This window comes from Lagenorhynchus albirostris, chromosome 19, assembly GCF_949774975.1.
Source record: "Lagenorhynchus albirostris chromosome 19, mLagAlb1.1, whole genome shotgun sequence".
In the NCBI taxonomy this organism is placed as follows: domain Eukaryota; kingdom Metazoa; phylum Chordata; class Mammalia; order Artiodactyla; family Delphinidae; genus Lagenorhynchus; species Lagenorhynchus albirostris.
This window is the reverse complement of record NC_083113.1, coordinates 16,275,902-16,285,646: the sequence shown is the minus strand read 5'-3', so window position 1 is coordinate 16,285,646 and position 9,745 is coordinate 16,275,902.

Sequence of the window (9,745 nt, the reverse complement as noted above, 5' to 3'; positions counted from 1 at the left end):
CCAACAAGGAAGAGAGATTGATCATGTTAAATACCAATGTGGAAAATATTTAAAAGACCCAAACAAATCTAGAGGTAAAAACAACAATGTCTGAGACATAAAAATACAGTTGCTAGGATTAATAGATTAAACATTGCAAAAGCAAGCATTAGTAAACTGGAAGACAGCAATAAAAACTATATAAATTGAAACAGAAAAACAGACTGAGAAAATAAGAGTATCAGAGAGCTGTATGACAACTTCAACTAGCCTAATTATGTGTAATTGAGATCCCTAGAAGAGAGGAAAAAGAATGGGCAGGGGATGAAAAAGTAATTGAAGAAATAATGGCTGAGGGACTTCCCTGGTGGTGCAGTGGTTAAGAATCCACCTGCCAATGCAGGAGAGACGGGTTCAAGCCCTGGTCTGGGAAGATCCCACATGCTGTGGAGCAACTAAGCCCATGCACCAGAACTACTGAGCCTGTGCTTTGGAACCTGTGAGCCACAACTACTGAGCCTGCATGCCATAACTACTGAAGCTCATGCACCCTAGAGCCCATGCTCTGAAACGAGAAGCCACTGCAATGAGAAGTCCGTGCACCACAATGAAGAGCAGCCCCCAGTCACCACAACTAGAGAAAGCCCACGCACAGCAACGAAGACCCAATGCGGCCAAAAATCAATCAATCAATTAATTAATTAATTAAAATAATGGCTGAAAACTTTCCAAATTTCATGAAAATTATAAACCCACAGGTCCATGAAGTTCAACCTATCCCAATCACAAGAAACATGGGGGACAGGGGGTATTACTCCAAGGGAATCATAACAAAATTGATTAAAATCCATGCCAAAGAGAAAATCTTAGAAGCAGGGAGGGGGAGAAATATCCTGTATGTGCAAAAGAGCAAAGATAAGAAACCATACTTCTGGACATGATGGAGTAAACACATTTTGCCCTATTACTCTCCACTTATTAGACTTAAAATCCATGGAAAAAATACATGAAATAAACTTAAGAAGAATCTGAAAGTTGGAGTAATGAAGGCCAACTCTATTGACCTTGGGATTCGAATAACAGCCCAGCCCAGTGGGGAGTTCCCTGGCAGAAGACTGGGTGTTTTGTTGTTTTTGTCTCCCCATATATTCCTATCTGAGCACCAGAGACTTGAAATTAGAAATACCAGCAGGTGCAAACAACTACCAAAACACCAAACAATAACAAAAAAATAAAACACCCAAGGTATGCTTGTTTTCCTATCCAAAGGGCTGAGAAGGTTGCTGCCCTGCAGAACAATACCCTATTGACAATGCCAACTCTGCATTAGCTGAATACTTTAAAAATGCCTATCTTTCACACTATTATGCAAACAGCTAGCAGCACCATCCTCCCTTCTTGCCAGTAAGCATCTGCAGAGGCCTTGTGTGTGCACAGCCTAAGATCCCAGCCCAGCAGTAATGCCTCTTCTCCCAAGCAATGGGCATATGCAGGCACTGTGTGTGTGAGCAGAGACCTGACTGCCATCCTGGCCCATCAATAATGGGCATCTATAAAGATCATGTATGTGATTAGAGCATTGACTGCCAACCTAGCCCAAGAACCATGAAGCACACCTCATTTCCTGGCTGGCAGATGCATTGGGAGGGTGTAAGTACAACTGGGGCATTGACTACTGTTGCGACTAGGCGCTGACAGGCATTTACAGGGGCAATATGTGAATTATCACTCCAATGAAGCAGTAACAAAGGTCCTTTCCCTTTCCAGCCAGTGGGGGCTCCAAATACTATGTGTGTAAACAGAGCCATGACTAAATTCCTGCTTATCAACAAGTAACAAGATTTACACAGGAACCAGAGTGTCATAAGATTATAACCCAAATCATTGGGGTACAGTCAAAACTTACTCATCCTAGCAAGAACAAGGAATATTCAACTTGAATGAAAAAAGACCAAAACAAACCAAAACAAACCAAGATGACAAAGATGTTGGAATTATAAGGATTTTAAAGTTACTATATAAAAATGACCAAATAAACATGGAATGCACATAAAAACAGAGCTCCAAAATACATGAAGCAAAAATTGACAATTTCACAATAGGTAGAGCCTTCAAAGTCAGTTTCAATATCAGCTAGAACAACTAGGTAGATGGTCAACAAGAAAATAGAAGACTTGAACAAACTATGAATCACTTAGATAATAGGCATCAATAGAAACTCCACCCCATAAGAGCAAAATACACATTGTTCTCAAGCATATAAATATAAAACATTCTCCAGGATAAAACACACTGAGAAATGAAACAAATCTTAATAAATTTAAAAGGATTAAAGTCATACAAAGTATATCCTTCAGTCACATGATATTAAATTAGAAATCCAAGAAATTTGAAAAATTCACAGATATTTGGAAATTAAACACATTACTAATTAACCCTAAGGGTCAAACAAAAAATAAGGAAAATTAAAAAAATATTTTCAGATGAAAATGAACCTAATGAGATGCATATAAGTCAGCACATAGAGGTAAATTTATAGCTGTAAATGCTTATAATTTAAAAAAGAAAAAAAAATCTCAAATCAGTAACCTAACTTTGCAGCTTAAGAAGCTAGGGGGAAAAACCTAAAACAAGAAGAGGAAGGAAATAATAAGGAATAGATGAGAAATAAATGGAAGAGATAATAGAAAAAATATATAAATGAAACCAAAATTTGTTTCTTTAAAAGATCAACAAGGGACTTCCCTGGTGATCCAGTGGTTTAGACTCTGTGCAGGGGGCGTGGGTTTGACCCCTGGTTGGGGAACTAAGATCCCACATGCCGCATAGCACAGTCAAAAAATTTTAAAAAATCAAGTAAAAGATCAACAAAATGACAAATATTTGGCTAAAACCACCATGAAAATAAAAAGGGAGAAGGTACTAAAATCCAGAATGAAAAAGAGGGCTTAACTACCAACCTCACAGAAATATAAAGTATAATAAGGAAATGCTATGAATACCTGTATCCCAGCAAATTAGATGAGTTACAAAACAAATTCCAAAAAAGACAAAATCTACCAAAACACACACACAAAAATGGATAATCTGAATATGTCCATATTTGTTAGAGGAAATGAATAACAACCTTCAAAACAGAAAGCATCGGGCACAGATGATTTCACTGGTGAATTCTACCAAATGTCTAAGGTAGAAATACTAATTATCTGTGATCTATTCCAGAAAATAGAATGATGTCCTAACTCATTCTATGAGGTTGTCATTACCCTAATACCAAAATCAGATAAAGACATTGTAAGGAAGGAAAATTACATACCAATATCTCTCATGAATATAAAAGCAAACATCCTCAACAAATTATTAGAAAATCAAATCCAACAAATGTAGAAAAGTATTTACATACCACAGTCAAGTGGGATTTCTTCCATGCATGCAAGACTGGCTCAACATTTCAAAATCAAGCAATTAATCTATCATATCAACAGGCTAAAGAAGAAAAATCATATGGTCATATCAATAGATGCAGAAAAAGCATATGAAAAGATTCCATACTCATTCATTATTAAAACCCTCTCAGGAAACTGGAAATAGAGGAAACTTCTTCAATTTGATAAGAACATCTACCAAAAACTAACAGGTAACATCATATTTAATGGTGAGGAACTAAAGACTTTCCCTCTAAGAGCAGGAACAAGGGAAGGATATCTTCTCTCACCACTCATATTCAGTATTGTACTGGAAGTCCTATCTAATGCAACAAGAAAAAGAAACCGTATACAGATTGGGAAGTAAGAAATAAAGCTATTTGCAGATGACATGGTTGAATGTGTAAAAATCCTGAAGGATGCTCAAAAAACTCATGGGACTAATAAGTGATTATAGCCAAGGTTGCAAAACATAAGGTTAATGTACAAAAGTCAAGTACTTTCCTATACACCAGCAATGAAAAACAGGAATTTGAAATTAAAAACATAATTATTTACATTAGAACCAAAAAAGTACTGAGGAATGAATCTAACAAAATATGTACAAGAGATATATGAGAAGAACTAGAAAACTCTGATGAAAGAAATCAAAGAACTAAATAAATTAATATTCTATGTTCATAAATATTAAAAAATTCTACGTTCATAACCCAATATTGTTAATATGACAGGTATTCCAAACTTGACCTATAGAGTCAATGCTATATTAAAATTACAAGTTATTTTGTAGATATTGACAAACTGATTCTAAAGATTATATGAAAAGACAAAGGACCCAGAATAGTCAAACAATACTGAAGATGAAGAAGTTGGAGGACTAACACTATCAACTTCAAGATTTACTATAAAGACACAGTAATCAAGACAGTGTGTACTGGCAAAAGAACAGACAAGTAGATAAATGGAATAGAATAGAGAGCTCAGAAATAGATCCAAACTAATAGAGCCAACTGATTTTTGACAAGACAGCGAAGACAAATCAACGGAGAAATGTAACAATCAACAAATACTGCTGGAACAACTTGATAGCCACATTAAGAAAATGAATCTGGACCAGGCTTTACGACTTAAAACAAATTCAAAATAAAGCATGGGCCTAACTTTACAGTGTAAAACTAAAAAAAACAAAAACACAAAAACTTCTAGAAGATAACATGGGAGAAAATCTAGGTGACTTTGGGTTTGGCAATGATTTTTCCTAGAAACACCAAAAGTATGGTCCCTGAAAAATAAAACTTGATAAGTCAGATGTCATTAAAATTAAAAACTTCTGGGGCTTCCCTGGTGGCACAGTGGTTAAGAATCTGCCTGCCAATGCAGGGGACATGGGTTCGAACCCTGGTCCGGGAAGATCCCACATGCCATGGAGCAACTAAGCCCATGAGCCACAACTACTGAGCCTGCGCTCTAGAGCCCACATGCCACAACTACTGAGCCCACGTGCTGCAACTACTGAAGACCATGCGCCTAGAGCCTGTGCTCTGCAACAAGAAAAGCCACCGCAATGAGAAGCCCGCACACCGCACCAAAGAGTTGCCCCCACTCGCCGCAACTAGAGAAAGCCCACACGCAGCAACGAAGACCCAACAGCCAAAAATAAATTAAAAAAAATTAATTAGGAAACATCCTTGTATGCAAGGAAAAAGAAGGTATAAGCAATTGAAATACATTTTGTTAAGGGAAAAGAAAGTAATTTTGTCTGAAAGAGAGGTCAGATAGAAGAGAAATGGACAAAATCTGGAGATAAAAAGGAAATTATAGAAGGTAATGGAAAAGAAACCCTGGGCAAAGAGTTTAATGTGTGATCAGGACTAAGATTAGAATAAATTTAATTGAGTAAGTGAATTTTAATACTAAAGGTAAGGTGGTGCAAAACTAAAATTTGTTTCCCTCTCTGTTAAGAGGACAAAGTTTTCCTGGAATAATGATCTGCTTTAATAACAGATTATAAAAGTTTCTTTACCTTTTAAGTAATCTGTTGTAACTATCTGTATTTGCCTTTGAAATCTTTTATTTTCGCTTTAGTTAAGTGAAAAAGTATTGTTTCACAGCACCTATAATCCTATTTGATGTTTTTGAAAAACTTTCCAAAAATCAACTTCTAAATGAAGTGTTATTGACCTGAAATAAACTCGACATTTTCCAGAGGTCCCCTGGAACATCTCAAGAGATTTGTTTTCTCTCCTTATCAGAGAAAGATATTAAACTAATTAGACTTATTTGGTATATTAAAGAACATGGGAAGCATTATCAAATGAATGGTGATAAACCCTCTTAGGATATACTGTATGGATAAATGTTATTAATATAGCTATTCTAGAAATTACATGGAATTCCTAAAAGTCTGGTATGTTCTAGTATAATGTTATCAGTCATAATTCTAGTTATTATCTTTAATTGTTCTATGTCACATAAGTAACCAAGTTTCTTTGCCAATTGCATTGTAATCAGATCTTTGACCATGCGTTTTTAAGTCTTTTGTCATTTATAGGCAGTTATTGTACTCTGATGCTTTTATAAAAATGCTTCATCTTCAAGAAGATTCATAGAAAGGACCTTTTGACCAGTACAGGTTTCTGATAATTTTTACATACCACTGAACTGGGTAAGAAATTAAAGAATTCTAATGGAAACCCTGATGGCTTCATAAAACTGTTAACAGAAGAGCAAGATCAACAAGAATTAGCTACATAGAGCTGAATGATAGTTTTTATGACTTTTTTGTCTGAAATATTACTGGCTTTTAATCTTTGTTTTCCAGATATAAGGAAACCCTCCCCCTTAAGCTAATTATAACTGACAGCAATTTGGTAAACTATACTTTTGTAAGCAGAGTAGAAACATTTATCTTTTCTACCTGATCCCTCCAGAAATTGGAAACTCCTAGGTTCCCAGCAGCCTTACCAGGTAAATAAGGAAGGCCACCTCCTGACGGGTACAGGAATTTTGAGTTATTTTGGGGACCTTGAGAAGGGAGGAATTCATCCAAATCTATACCCATCACAGGTAGCAAGTCCTTGACAGGGCTTTCCTGGCCTTAAGAGGCCTTTTAAAAGTTCAATCTGAGATTCCTTATAAAAAGTTCCAGCACAGCCAATTTAAAAGAGCCTGTAGGATGAATTACACTTATGTGAATAATCAGGCTAAGTTTATCGAAACCAAACTTATTTTGCAAACAGTCTTAATTTGACTATCTTTGGTAGAAATCAGCATGATTTTAGAAATATTATGGTTTAGTGATATTACTTTATGTATGTTAAGTTCTAGTGTTGTTAATTGCTTCTGAGGGTTTGTGTTTACTACCTAAGACTCACTTCCTGGATGACTCCTTGTTACTACGTTATGTTATTACAAAAGTTTAATTGAATTATTAAAAGACATTCTAGGTTTGTTTCTGAAGCTTATCACAGTAGTCTATCTTTAGATGAAGATCAGATGCCCTGTGACCTACAACCAGGAGATTATATACATATGAAGAAGCATCATTTAAAGCAGCAGTCCCTAACACTTTTGGCACCAGGGACGGGTTTTGTGGAAGACAGTTTTTCCACGGATGGGGTGGGAAGGGGGAGGGGGATAGTTCAGGCAGTAATGAGAGCAGTGGGGAGCAATGGGGAGCAGCAGATGAAGCTTCACTCACCCGCCAGCCACTTACCTCCTGCTGTGCGGCCCAGTTCCTCACAGGCCACGGACCAGTACAGGTCTGCAGCCCAGGGGTTGGGGACCCCTGATTTAAAGGACTGTCTCCAACCTAGATGAAAGGACCCTTAAACTAGTTGATGTGCAGCAAAAGTGAAGAAATTCACTCTTAGAATCATATTTCCTACTTAAAATGGGCCCCTACACTGTACTGGTCTATATAGAGGACTGCTGACCTCAAACTCACCTTAAAACAATGCTCAAACAGAGAGGAAATGACACACCAGGACAAGAAGAAAACATCAGAAATAGCTATCCCAAGATGCTAGACCTGACTTGTATGATTATTTATAGTGTTCTCTTGATCTCTTGGACTTCTGCATATGAATCAAATGTTTTCTATTACAGGCAAAATTCTACACAGAGTTTAAAACTTAATCCAATTGTTGGGCTTACGGTCAATTACCTATGTCCAGTACCTTTGGGTTACCTTGGTGGATTTCTCCTCTCCAAAACAATGATTGGATAGTCCTTAGGAAATTTATTATAGAAGAAAGAAGTTATAGTTCTCTTCGGGCCACTATTGATATTACTAGATGGGACCCCCTCAGTTGGCCAACCAATCATACTTGCTCTGACCCTGGACATAAATATGAATTTTAAAGTTACTCAAGCTCAGAGAAATGAGCTAATTTCAGTGAAAGAATATATACTCCTGATTATTAGGAGGGACCCTCCCTCAGTCATGGGATGGATTTATATGGCTAATACCAGGCTATGGTTGTTTAAGTTTAAGGGAACAATTTGTTTGCTGGGAACAATTAAATCATACTAAAGGTAACCATCCTAATAACACTAGGAAATTGGGCTGAGTGCCTTATGAACAATGCTTATATATCATTACCTTTAAAGATAGCGATTGGTAAGGAACAGACTGGGTCAGATGACTGGGGATATACTGGGCCACACCTAATGGAAGCTCTTGGTTTAAATTCTTACTTATGATCTTATCAATGCTACTAGCTGTATTACTTATACTCTGCCTATTTTATAAAATTATTGTTTTTTGCATTACCAAATGTGACTGAGCCTCCAATAAAGATAATGATGACTAAGCAACCTGAAACAATTAACTAAATATAGTTTTACATATACATATAAGATCAAAATGATTGTAGTAGTGTAACCCTAGATATGGGAAGAAGCAGCAAGAGGGAATCATTTCCTAGACCATAACAGATTAGTAAGACAGATGGTACAGAAACTTTTATGACTACCATTAACAATGCCTAGTCCAGTAACAGCACACTGAGTGGCCCATCAATGAAATCCTCGCCATACCTAAGAATGAGCCTTCCTAGCACCATGGGACAAATTGGTCACAAAATGCCTCCCAAACCTTGGTTGAACTTATGACCAAAAGGGGGAAACTGTAAAACAAAAAGTGTTGTACACCATCCAGTTCTACAAGAATCAAGCCATTAGCCACTATACTCACTGACTTACATCCTGAAAGGAATTCAGGATGAGTCACTCTGTGCTCTGCAAAAATGGGCCTTTAGATATTTAGAATTATTTCTGGAGAATTTTTAAATGAACTTGGATTCTTGCATCTTCCCAAACTTAGAAAAGCACTAAAATCATTACTTGAGATATTTGTTCCTCATGACTAGAAGTAACCTTCTACCGAGATGTATCCTTAACTGCGTGTACCCCTTCACCTCTTCAGAGTAATTTCTCAGAGTTATCTGAGACGTTGTCTCCCAAGGTATAGTGCTCAGTAAGTCCCCCAATAAAACTGAAACTCACAGTTCTCACGTGTGTTTTTATTTCAGTCCACATTACAATGAAAAGAATTAAAATGCTACTATACATTTCATGCACCTATAGGTAAATTTTGTTTTGTTTACCAAAAACTTTCATACAATATATACCATTTAAAATCCTCTATTTTCATTTAATATAATACCGTAAATTTTCTTATGCTTCCTTTCCTAGTAAGTACATGGTTATAAGATGGCTGCTCCATATGCAGCTCTATATCCACTTTCCAGGCAGGAAGGAGAAAGGAGGAAGGCCAAAAGAATACATACCCACTGAGCCTGCCGCATCCCCACCCCTTTAAAGAACTAAGAAATCCAATCTAACAGCTTTTGTTTACAACTATAAGGGAAACTAAAACATGTTTTTTGTTTGTTTGTTTTTGGCCATGCTGTGCAGCTTGCAGGATCTTAGTTCCCTGACCTTAGTTCCTGCAGTGGAAGCGTGGGAGTCCTAACCACTGGACCACCAGGGAATTACCTTCCTATTTGTTTTTTGTTAAGCTGAGCACACTGCCCCTTCAAACAAAAATCCGGATTTTTATAGCAATAAAGGAGAGAATGGATATTGGGTTAGTCACACATGAAAAAACAACACTGTCTAATATTAAAAATATTCTCAAATAACTTTCAATTATGTGGGAAGTTACAACATCATTTAAATGAAAGTATTTAAAAAATATATATGTATACACATGTGTGTATATATACGTGTGTACATATATGTATCTACATGGTTATATATATGTACATATGTAAAATCAGAATACTCAGCATACATATTAATTTTTAAAATTACAAATGCAGGGAAGATATTTCCAA